Genomic DNA, 12,802 nt, shown 5'->3' on the forward strand with positions numbered 1-12,802 from the left:
AATCCATTTACTTTCACGACGTCGTAAACAAGATGTGTTGCTGACCATTCCTCAGCGGCAGTTGCTGATGTTCTATCGACCTTCCACTGCTGTAAGCCAGGCAACGAAGCATGAACTAAAGTTGTGCATGAAACAAAATGTCTCCTTTTCTATTGCCCTCTCGTTTTCTTGCTTTTTCTTTTTTATTACACATTTTTGGAGCCATATGTGTGACCAAATCTCTATTTGACAATAAGCCAGGTAAATAATGTCTGCAGCAGGCCAAATGTGCAAAAACAGAAACTTCCCAAGTGACAGTAATGAAGAAGGTGCTGTATTTACAACTTCAATAGAGTTTACAATTACAGCACTGTGAACTGTGTAGTAAATAATCACCCTTTTTTGCAGGCACAGCCCAGCATGCCAAGATATTGCTTAACATCAGCTGCTGCATGCCGTAACTGAATAACGGAAAGAAAACGTAAAGGGTAATCTTAGAAGCTTAATGTAAAAAAAGATCATGTACATAATTTGCCTGGTGGGTCAATTAAAAGCAAATAAAAGGTTGCACAATCAGAACACCTTGTTGGGGTCTTTAAAAATAACTAGAAAAACACAAGAGACAGGTACCACACTGAAACATTATTTACCACTTTTCATTATCTTACTTATTAATGTTTTTGACCAATGACATTTACTGAAATGTCTCAACTGGTTACAACCTAGATAATAAGGGGAATGTCACTCAAAGCCTACTCAGCGCCCACACTGTACAGAGTGGCGAGAAAGGAGGAAAGAAAACTATACCAGTCTCTGCACAGAAAGAAAAAAAGTGCACCAAAATTCTTACGGATGTGGAGTGGAAACAAATCTCATGATATAGCTGACATTAGAATGTCACGCATGGAGGCATCAGTTTGACATGACTTTGGCTCTGTGCTATCAAGCACAAAAGTCACATTGAAAAGACAAGTGTGTAAACCTGGCCTTTCCCTTTGGTCCCGCCACTGGCCGCTGCGGCATTTAGCAAACGAATCCTCAGCCTTTCTTTTGCAAAACAATTCTTTCTTTGCCATTTCAACAGGAAGACGGGGGTTGGAGGGGCCTACGGTGCCATTTTGTGTAATAGTTACATGCTTTCAGTGAATTACAGTTTGATGTCAAGCTGAGCAGTCTTTAAAATTGCTCTCCTTACCCCATGTCTAGGGAGGAGGATGCATGGGGGAACTAATTATTGGCTGAGCAGAACAGACAAGAACAGAACAATCAGTGGCTTCAGAGTGCATGCTCACACAGATATTGATGGCACTCACCAGCTTGAGTGCAATGCAGTTACACAATGACACTAAAAAGCCTTGACCTGAAATGGTTACTGGAGAAGTGGAGCAAATGAACACTGAATTATTATATCCACAAATAAATAACTTGACAAAGTATTTTTTTCTTTCACCAATGCCTATAAAAACTGAGTGTAGAAAGAAGAGGAAAAGTGCTGCTATGGCAACATGATATACGTGATATAGAGAAATTAGGAGAGAGACAAAAAAATGATGCAGTATACCAATATACACAGGGTAGAGAGAGGAATGCTTCTCCTAAAATCATCCAAAAATCTAGAGAAAAAAAGGCAAAAACATGTTCTTATGATCACAAGTGAGGTGGATAATAAAACAGAAAACTGAACTATTGCACTGTTATCATATCAGCACTAAACAGCAAAGGAGTGAGGATGCCATGGGTTTAGCGGACATTATGTGGAGAAAGTGTTTCTAAATCTGGCATTGAAAGGGATTAAGAGGTGACAAGTCTAGGTATGCATCAAAATTCTATACCCCCTTCTATACTCCCAAACCTCAAATTTCAAATGTGGACAGGTCTCATGTCTCAAGTTTGCTGGTCGGCATAATGTTGGACTATTTTACAGTTGAAAATCTGAGCAAGCATCCGCTTAAACTACAGGCATGGAAACATGCCTCCACATAAGAAACACTTATTCTGTTTGTCTGCAGAGACAAGGACATGTTATGAGTGCAACTGATTTTGAGATAATTAGACTGCATCACATTACTAATGCATTAGAATGATAATTAGAATGATACTAAAGGGTCCTGAGGAATGAAAGAATCTACAATGTCTGAACCTCACAGTGGAACTGCACATCTATGCACATCTATTCTGTAAAATCTTTCAACAGTCCATAGTCTAGACAAGGTCTGGATAATATGGATCAAAAATCTGTTTTAATGATAGTGCTGTCGGATACTGCAAATTTTGACATTGATCTGATACTAAATACAGGGCCAGTATTGCAGATATGAATATAGATACTGATACTTTTAACTTACAAAGGCAGCTTATGTAGGGAAGAGAAGTGTGTCATGACTAATAGGATGAATTATCATCAATTTGCAAATTCTAAATACATTTTAATGAACACGAAATTATTGTGATTTTCTACTTTCCACAATAATTAAAACAACAAAAACAAACCTTTCAGATTTTCAAGTATGTTGAAAGTGTGGTTTTTTTGAAGATTTAAATCCAATGTAAATGTGGCTGTCTCTACAGGACTTTCAATCAGCTTATTTTACAAAAAGGGTCAGACATTTCTCAGAGTGCAAAAGTAAAAGTAATTAGTCAAAGCAAAAAGTGAGATGTCAATCACCTTTTAAGGGAACAAAAGTGTAAAAACTTTTAAAAGCATGTTTCTCCTTATCCATACACCAGCCTGACAACCTTAAAGAGAACATGAAACACTAAACATATATAGGCTAATTTACATCACTGACATAGATGTAACACTGGAGGCTCTCCTCCACACAGTCCTCATTTATAAAGGGCTTTACAAACCGGAACAATATGGCTAACAGGTGGATTTTCCTGTTTGAGTGAAAGGGTGGAAGAATGAGGGTAGATCTGTAAGAACCAGAGATGTCCATGTATCAGTAATGACTTGTCAATCATCAGTTATTTTCATCTTAAAGCATATTAAAGTTAATTTTACTCTATACATTTTTCAAGGGGAACAGAAAAGAAGACTTAAAACTAGTGTTTGAGCACAAATGCTCATGAAATTGCTAAATAAGCAAATAAGGGAGCACCTTCTCATAGAGTTCTTTTAACTGCGATTTTTTTTTTCAAACAAGAAGAGCCCCTATTGAAAAAAACTCTAGCTTTGAGGGATGCCAAATTTACAGTCTATTTGCACCAGAATATCTACTCAAGACTTCAATTACTACAGGTGTCATTTCATTGGCTGAATCTGGCCAGCATGAAGAAACCGAACTGGTGGACTTGGGAAATGAGAGGAAATGTATTACTTCTCGTGACACAGCATGTAGGCACAGATTGGCGATGACTCATCAAAGTCTGCTGGATCAGTTGAGGCCACACCCAAGTTGGCAGCTCTCTTGCCACCTGAAGGCAGCACAGAGATCGTTACAACAGTGATTTATATGGCACACTGCAGTGCTGTCTATTCACACCAGCACGTGGTTGTGATGTATGAGTGGCAACAAACCCCTGGAAGCAAGATAAATTAGCCCTCAGTCAGAGTACATTAATATGTTCTGACGATCAAGGGGGTTCCCACATGCCCCTCTCTGTCCTACGTTCCCAGATGGCTCCCCAGCCTGTCAGCAATGTATCTGGGTTGATTACTGAGGAAGGTTCCCCAGTGGGGTTCCTCTGAGAATGAAGTCCCTGTCCCTCCAGGCAAAAGCAGTATCCCTCTCCTGTCCTGTTCTGGATGAAGATCAAAGATGCTGAACTGTATGGGAATCACCAAAGGAATCACTACTAATGCTGCTGCCATCAATCCTTGAGGTCTCTAAAACTGTTAACAGTCACTTGCTTCCATTTATTTATTTATTTTTTGAAAACAAGTTAATGCTTTCTCCAAACTGTCCTCTCAGGAGTGAGATGTACATTTATTGTCCCAGAATCCAAATGGAGAACAAAAAAGTTTTCATATTGCTGAGGTGACAGCTTGCTTGAATCCTAGTTCACTGTGAGAATCACAGAGAGTGAAAATGAGCAGGAATGTGTTCTATGTCCTAATTTATATGATAAATACAGGTCAAAGATTAACCAATTATCCAAGGATGGTAACATTTTTAAGACTCTCTAAGTGGGCAAAGTAAATATCCTCTGTATCAGTGACAGGACAAAACGGTAGAACCCAAAAATGGTTCATATACATACGTATATGTGTATGGTGGGGATGTCTTTACCACTTGGGTGATGAATGGATTAACAAGGGGAAATAAGTTTCCTACCTATACAGTACCAGACAAGTATCAAACAAAATGCAAAAAAGTACATCTGCTATTTGCTGCAGCTTGTTGCTTTGGCAACAAGGGTATCAGTTAAATGGTTGGAATATTATTAACAAATCAACACCAAGGGGCCTGCTGTCTCAGAAATAAGGAATAAGACTTGGATATCAGACAGAAGAGTGCAAGCTACAGCATACTTCTATCTGAGATTGTACAAAGAAGGCATGTTTAATACCCGATTATGGATTAATCTCACCATGGGTGGTAGTCTAGAATCACTGAGGAAAGTAAAAGTCAAAGTGATGAAAAAATAGAATAAGAATAAAAGGCAAACTAATGCCTGGCATAAGTTTGTAAAGTCGACTGTAACTGTTAATCTTAAAACACATTTTAACATGCAAAAGCACGTCTCACTGTATTTCACATCAGTGATATGCCTGAGTGGAAAGGAGGGTTATATAAGAAATACTGACAAATAAATTCCAAACTTAAAAAATGATCATAAGCTGTAGATAATGCAGCTTACAACTTTTAGCCTATCAGTAAAAATAAGTGTATTGATGCAGGATAGAAACGGATTACAGCACCTTTCATTAAAGCCGGTTTAAAAACAAAAACCTTCTGACATAATCATAGCAGCACAGTATTCAGTAAGCACACAGTATGTTCCCATCTAAAAAACTTTTATGAATTGTCTAAACAGCTTTTTTTTTCACAGAAAAGTAAAAAAAAAAAATTCTGTTCAGCTCAGTGAACAGAAATTGCAAAACACTTCAGAATGCACACAAAACCATTTGTCCAACAAGAGTGTCACTTGGATATAGAGCAATAGCTTTCTGAAAAACTAATGGATGACAGCAATGCCAAGGTAAAAAGAATGACTTACCGCTTTGTATCGACACAGTGCCAGTGCAGTGTAAGTCAGTGCATGTTCTGCCTCAGTGCTTCTTGCAAATCACGCAACAATTCAACAGGTTTGAGAAATGAAACACTAGGTAGTATTATGTACTGGGATTGCAGTTGTAAAAAAAAAAAAGTAAAACCATCTACAAATCATCTGTGAATTTCTTTCTGTAGTCCCTCTCATAGCCACTGACATCAGCAATTCCAACTTCAGGACCCACAGTTTTATGTTGCCATCCCAAGTCTTCCTTTTGGGGGGGGGGGGGGGGGGGATCCACATAATTGGTTCTAGATAAGCCACTTGTGCCAATTCTGCATTGGTGGGAAAGATATATATTGTGACAAAGGACCAGAGAGCTAACTGAGCAGATGCAGCCCTGCTTCCACCTGAAGCAAGGGCTGCCTACCTCAGCCCTCAAGGTAGGTGTCAAAAATTCCCACCATTTGATTAGTGTGGCACTATAGCACTTGCGCCGTGAAGAGAGGGCATGTGAGACAGGAATTATGTACTTCTATTTGTCTAACTCAGTGTCTGTCTACCTCCATTTGGTTCTCCTTCAATTCTGCAGAAGCTCTTATACAATCGCTCTCTCTCACTTGTTTCTGGTTGTCTGTTTCTGGTTGTTTATTTACTCTTAATGTTCTTCTACCCATCTTACTGGTTCACCATTTGTGTCATTTTGGCTTTTTTGTGTCTCTTTGGTTGTATCTGCCTCCCTCTCTTTGTTGCTACACTGCTCTTGACCTCTTTTAGTGAAAGAAGAAAGAACAAAAAGCGATGGAGTGGAGAATGCGCCTTAAGTGTTGTGGCTGATATTATCAAGTAAGCAAAGATTAAAGTGAACTGCCTGCCTTCAGTTTACTGTTGGAAACAAAGGGCTGGGTGGAGGGGGTGGGGGCCTCAACAGAAAAACAAAAAAAGCAGTTGATAATGTCAAATCATCCAGTCAATTAATTTCTACATTTTTCTGACTTGAGGTGAAAAAAATGAAGTTAGCAGCAGCAGCTCTCTGGGTGAAAGTGTCATGTTGATGCCAGAGGTCAGAGAAGAATGTTTTGAACCTCTAAAAATTAAATTAAAAAAGAAAAATGCTATGAGCATATGGATGTTTCCTATCAAGCAATTTAAATACTACTGAACTGTTTACCGGCTACAATAATGCTAACTGTGGAAACGGACTCACCAAATCATTCTTTTTAGCCTCCTAGGACCTGGCTTCCACATATGTGGACATCACATTTTGGGTTGTCTAGAGCAAAATACTAAATTTTGCTCTATCGAAATTTAAAGCTAATGTCCTCATATGTGGATCTAATTTTTCTCAGAAAATAAATCAGGCAAAAAAAATAAAATAAAATCTGGTAATTCTTTATTTTTACATTCATCAGCCCAAATAGCAATGAGAAATTTAAAATGCATGCCATGAAAGAGTTCGGGTCTTAGGAGGTTAAAGCTAAACAAGAGGACTTTTGGAGAGGTCCTGAGTAAAGGATTAAGGAACTGCAGGTGTACCCCCAACTTGAACTTTGTTCTTTTTTGTTTGTTTGTTCTTAGACTCCAAGTGGATTTTGACATGCCTTTTCCTATACAGCCTTCACCAAAAATGTCTGACTGAGGTGGTTGTGCTCTATTCTAAGTAAGAACATTATAGGATTTATAAGAATGATCATGAACTGGTAGTGGTTATCTATTTGAACAAGGCTTGGTTACTTTGGCTAGATGGCCAAATGGAGGAAGAGTCCTGGCACTTTCAAACTCCATTTCACAGTTATTAAAACTACCATGTTACTGGGATTACTCATAGACATAATGATTTTATACGCTTGCTCTGATGTCTCACCACAATCCCTCACAGGAGTCCACAGAGACTTCCTTGGAATTCATGGCTTATGTTTGCCCCGAGATGCAGTATAAATTCTGAACCCATATATACAGACAATACACACACCCCCACACACGAGTGCCACTATCAAATTAATTCAATTAATAACAGGTGGCATCAAAGTTCCAGACACATCCAAATGACAAAACAAACACGATGCACATTGCCACAAAGTGCCGCAACAAAACCATTACACAGCCATTAATCCTGCTTTTATTTAATGAAAACCTCATTTTGGATACAAGAGCCATAATTAATCACCAGGTTTAAGAAAATTATTGAACATGCAAGCAAATGGCAAATGAAAAAAGTTAATTAAAACAGAAATGACATACAAAAAAGGGATTTCTTAAATGCCACACACATGCCACCACTCTTTCAACTAGCATCAGTGAACAAAAATTAATAGATACCCCTGTAGTTCTCAAACTGCCATGACACAATATAATAAAACTAATAAACTATAAAACCATCCTCAGGCTGTGTATCAGTTATTTAGGGAAAAAAAATATTACATTCATGTCCATGAATACAAATCAATAGATTAAATTTCCAGTGTTTTGCAAACTGCCATAACAGTACGGTCAAAGGCCATGTGGGTTCACTGGATGTTTTGATGAGTATGAAAATGATGTGAATCATGTGCTATAGCCTTTACGGTCACCAGTTGTCAACGCAATTCAACACATTCAAGCCTGACATGTTACAGCTCTTCACTAACATTGTGAGAACACCACAAGCGGGATTATCTGGAGGGTGTTTTATTTCTCTTGTGACTTGTAGAATCAATGGCAGGTCATACTGAAGCTGTTCTGGTGGCACATGGTGGGACAACGTGTTTGTAAAACACTTACTGTATCAAAAAGTGAAACAAAAACTACGCATAGAGAGGACCACTCAGTCAACTCAGTCAAGTCGCGGTTTACATCTATGTCTGTCCAGAATTATATGACATATGGACCAAAGATATAGAAGTACAGCAATTTATTAAAGCATATTAAGTGCTCAGCCAATAAAACTTGTTCTGATGAGTTGTATCCATGATGGCTGACAAGATGTTGTTGCTAAGAAACACTGAAATCTAAAACCTGGATGCTTTAAGTGGAACTGATGGTCCCACAAATGTGTCCGTCCACATAAACTTTTTGGTTGGACAGAGAGAGGAGAGGGGTTTTCCACCCAGCCGAGACATTCTCCAATGTAGTCCTTCAAGATCCTGACTGACGTAATTGCCAAATGTCTATTGGTTGACAGTGAGTTCACTGGGAATGGGAGAACCGCAAAAAAAATAAAGCATGAAAAGCACAGACAGTGGTTGCAGTGGACACTTTTCATTGTTTATAACAGTCAGTTTCTCTTCAGCTCTTTATATGTCGTAACTTTGCTCTTTTCCACAGAAAAACAAAAACGCGACCAAGACTGGCCAATAGACTCATTGTAGTACGCGTTTTGTACACTACCACCATCTGACAACAGAGCTCACTATAGGCAACCTGACAACATGCAGATCCATACAATAACCATGATTATGCCCCACGATTACTGTCACAAATTCAGACATCAACATTTTAGCCCATCAGGTGTTTGTAGGAAATTGTGGAATAAAAAAAGTGAATTACTGTTAGGCCTTAAACATTTTTAGTAAGGTTACAGTGACCTTTACCTTTGACCACCCAATTCAAGTCAGTTCATCCTCACGTTCAGGTGAATTAGATATTAATTTGCAAGAGTATTGATACAAACAGCACCATCTTCACCTTTCCATTTGATAAAAAAACTTCACAGAGCACGAACCCTCCCCTCACTAGTAGCTGAACACGTGAACAGCAGCACAAGCTCAGTAAAGCTCCTGTTTTAAAAGCATGTAAATGCAAATCTGCTTGGGCACATATTAACTACTAGCAATTACCCAATACCCGCATTAGCCATCTCTCAAGTTATCAATAACGTAGCAGCTAGCAGCTATGGCTGATTATTAAGATGATGAAAATAAATTGATGCTGGAGCTAGGCAGCAAACATTATTATTATATAAACCTTGCCCATTTGTAACATTAATAGACAGTATTAATTTAATAGAAAAAAAATATTTGTGTTTCTCTTTAAAGTGAAAATGAAGCTAAGAAATGTCTACCAGTACTTACACACAGTAACAGCATACCTTACTGGCTCTGTTTGGTTAGCAAGTTTTAGATACATACATTTGTTCAGACCCATATTATTGTAATATGTTTTTTTTTCTAATATAAAAGTCTCTTAATTTTGCCATTTTTCCTCCATGGTATTGAAAGTGGTAATAAGTATTTTAGGGGGTATTGGTATCAAGTTTGAAATTTTAAGATCAAGACAACCCTGTTGTAGAAGAATGGAAAATGCCAGACTATATATATAAATATAGATATAAAACCATTGAGAGCTCAGAAACAATTTCACCTTTTAGTAAGCTGAGCAGATCAAGATGTGAGAGAGACAGGCACAAAGTCCATTTGTGTGTGTGTGTGTGCCTATACATTAAATGTAACAGGTAGCATTCACACTTGTGCTGTGTTAAAAATGAAAAGGGTGCGCATTCATACAGGAATCTGACCCATTCAGATGTCATCAGTTTACAGTTCCGCACAGAAGTGCGTGTCTGAAAGGGGCTTATTTGTGCAAGCAACAGTAGAATAAAAACCACCGTAACTCTCCTCTCTTCTGCTACTCTCAGCATATAATATCAGCACAATAATGAGTGCTTCACCAAGCCATTGTCAGGTATGAGGGATTGAACATAATGTAAGTACAGCACAGAGTCAGAGGAATGAGGAGAAAAAAAAACTTCACAGAGCAAAGAGAATACATAGATCAATGGGGAGACTCACTAATCAGGTCCATCACGGGGATGTCAATTCTTTTTCTTGTTAAAAATTCATTGTCGCTTTTGTCTTGTTCCGTTCAGAATTTAATTAATTAATAGCATTAATAAATTAAAGAGCTCTTTAATCTTAATCAAGGTTTCTATTTGTGAATACCCTCAAAGAGGAAAAGAAAAGCCAAGAACAGGGTTGCCTATTATTACATGCACCTTCTTAGTTATTCCAGATGAAATGACGCCTGAGTCAACAGCACATCAACAAGAGGAAAGAAAAGGAAAAGCTCAAAATAACATAAGTTCTGACGTTGTCATATGGAAATACACACTTTTCAGAACAAGTTGCTGGGAAAGTATTTGCTGAATCTTTTCTTGACAAACTTCAACAAAGAAAAACATACACAAGTTACAAAAACTTGTTCTGTTCTCCTTCCCAATGACTTTTGTTTTGGGGAGAATTAATTGTGTAAGAGCATGAGTTCTACTAGCATACTCTTGGGGCCCTAGAGGCACAGACTCGTGGAATTATCATTTTCTGGCACCACACAACATAGCCTCACAATGAGAGAAAAATTCACCACTTGGTAACAACAAAAGTGTGAAGAAAGCACAAAGAGCAGCATTGCTATTCAGAGGTTGGGGTGGTATAAGCAAAAACCCATCAAAATCTGAGCCATTCACTTTTGTCTCACAGCAACTTTTCCCTCATTCTCTCTAAATGGCAGGATTAGCTCCAAGTGAAATATAAGCAAAATATCATGTCTGACGTGTGGCTTAGCAAAATGTTAACCCTTTATTATTAGTAATGTTTCTTAAAAATGAATGACATGACACATCACTTACATAATCTTTCAAAAATAGTAAATATGATTCAAATGCAAAAAAATGAATTATAACTGCAATCTATCAACCGTAGTTCCAGACAGTACTGCCATGAACAATGAATCTATGTGTTTGAGAAATATAAGATATATAAGATACCACATCAGTACAGACCATTTATATTGAATACACCCACATGTGCTGCATTGTAATCTTATTACTTTGAAATCTCACAATCCTTTTTCCAAATATCACACATCTATCTCTCTCTAATATATATATATACATATCATCATCATCCTGGTATAATGCAATGCTCAACAAATTTATTAAGTCACCACCGAATTCAAGATTCATGCCACAGCTGTCCTAAATTAATAGTATTGGTAATTACCAAAATAATAATAATAATAAAAATTTTAAAAAAAATTATATTTATGTATATTTATGTAATTGTTAATCCACCAGTATGCACATGCTCTTTAATCAAAATCAGAAATGTAATTACCGTTGTTATCCATGAATATACAAAAAAAGCAAGAAAAAAATAGCAAAGCACATTAATATTGTTTTTATTAAGATGCCAAATTACAGTCATTTACTTAAAGTCATTTACTTTACAGAAAAATGTGTTTTTCTGACTGTGGAATATTTAGTAGCAAGGAATTTTTACAACTGGACTTGTTGCACAGAAGACATCCTAACACAGTACCACAAATTTTTCTTTCTTTCTTTTTTTTTATCTTTAGTCTGGGAATTTAGCAATTTATAGAAAAAAATAGCAGTGGTATAATGTCCACTGTTTATCATCCTAACTAAAAATGTCTATTAATGTTAGAGATGGTCAGAACTACTAATATTTGCTGATAGTTCCGATTTAAGGTTATCATTTTTTTTATTAGCCATAGCCACTAGCCGCTCCTTAAATGATAACATACGGCTAATGTGGCTATTAGCTAATTGCTAGTAGTTAAACGGCTAATGTTAAAATGTGCACCCGCCAGTTTAAGATTTGTGATAACTGCTTAATTTTTTTAGGGTTTTACTGACCTCTTGAAAGTCCTCACAAAGTGTCAGCTACTCTTCATGTGCTCAGCAGCTAATGAGGGGAGGGGCTGTGTGCCTGCCCATCTGCAGCAAGCTGTGTGAAGTGTGTCAATGAGAGGGGGGGAAGACAGTGTTGCTGTCGCTAATAGTGTTGCAAATGGGTTTCTAATCCAACACCAAATTATGGTAACTTTGATGCATTAAGGGCTTTTGGGGGGGCACATGTGCACCAGTAGTTAGCACTATATAAGATGACCTTTATTAGTCCCACACGTGGGAAATTTGTTTTTTCACATATATAGATCAATATATAGTTCATATCTAATACTGATGTGTTAAACAGTACTACAATGCAATCTAAAAACTTTATTATATCTGTTGCATCAAAGTCAGGATGGCCTTCCTTTGGTAGCAAATGCATATCAAGGGAATGCATTTTATTGGTTGTTATCAGGCCCATGCTGATAACAACCAATAAAATCCAACTAACTGATCTGACCTATGTCAAAATGTTGTCATGAGTCTTTTCAACCAACAGTTTGCTGGTCTGTTAGCCACCAGAATATGGTAATAAAATGAATGAGGCAGACATTTGAGTACACAACCACTAGAGGATTTTGACATCATTCAAGTGACAAAAGACAAAAAACATTCGTTAAGTCAAAACTGGTCCAAAGCGTCATTCTTCTGTTTTCTTTACCTGCTCTATGAAGCAGGATTCAAGGATCTAAAGCATCTTTGCTGTGAGATTAGGCTTGCTTTAAAGCCATAATATAGTGGCTTAGATTGATGCCGGTCACAAATGTGCAACTGACCTTCACAGTCTGCAGACAGAAGAGAACAGGTATGTTCTTGGCAAAATAACAACATGCCCACAACCTCTGTGAGCTCTAATACTGTTACTGATAATTCCAATTATTTTCTATTTCCCCTTTGCTTATTCATGTGTGCTTGTGATTTAACTGATGAGGTGGATTTGTATTTAGATTCACTGAGCAGGTACTTTTTATCTTAGTGTTGTGCCAGTGAAACCATTAAAAA

General features: G+C 37.5%; 1 protein-coding gene across 2 annotated transcripts in view; it reads right to left on the bottom strand.

The window, feature by feature from the left end:
- The window catches only part of LOC134635775 (CUB and sushi domain-containing protein 3-like), a 222,914-nt gene that overhangs the window by 187,831 nt on the left and 22,281 nt on the right, over positions 1 to 12,802 (bottom strand). The window lies entirely within an intron of this gene.

This window comes from Pelmatolapia mariae, linkage group LG10_11 (assembly GCF_036321145.2).
Source record: "Pelmatolapia mariae isolate MD_Pm_ZW linkage group LG10_11, Pm_UMD_F_2, whole genome shotgun sequence".
Lineage (NCBI taxonomy): Eukaryota > Metazoa > Chordata > Actinopteri > Cichliformes > Cichlidae > Pelmatolapia > Pelmatolapia mariae.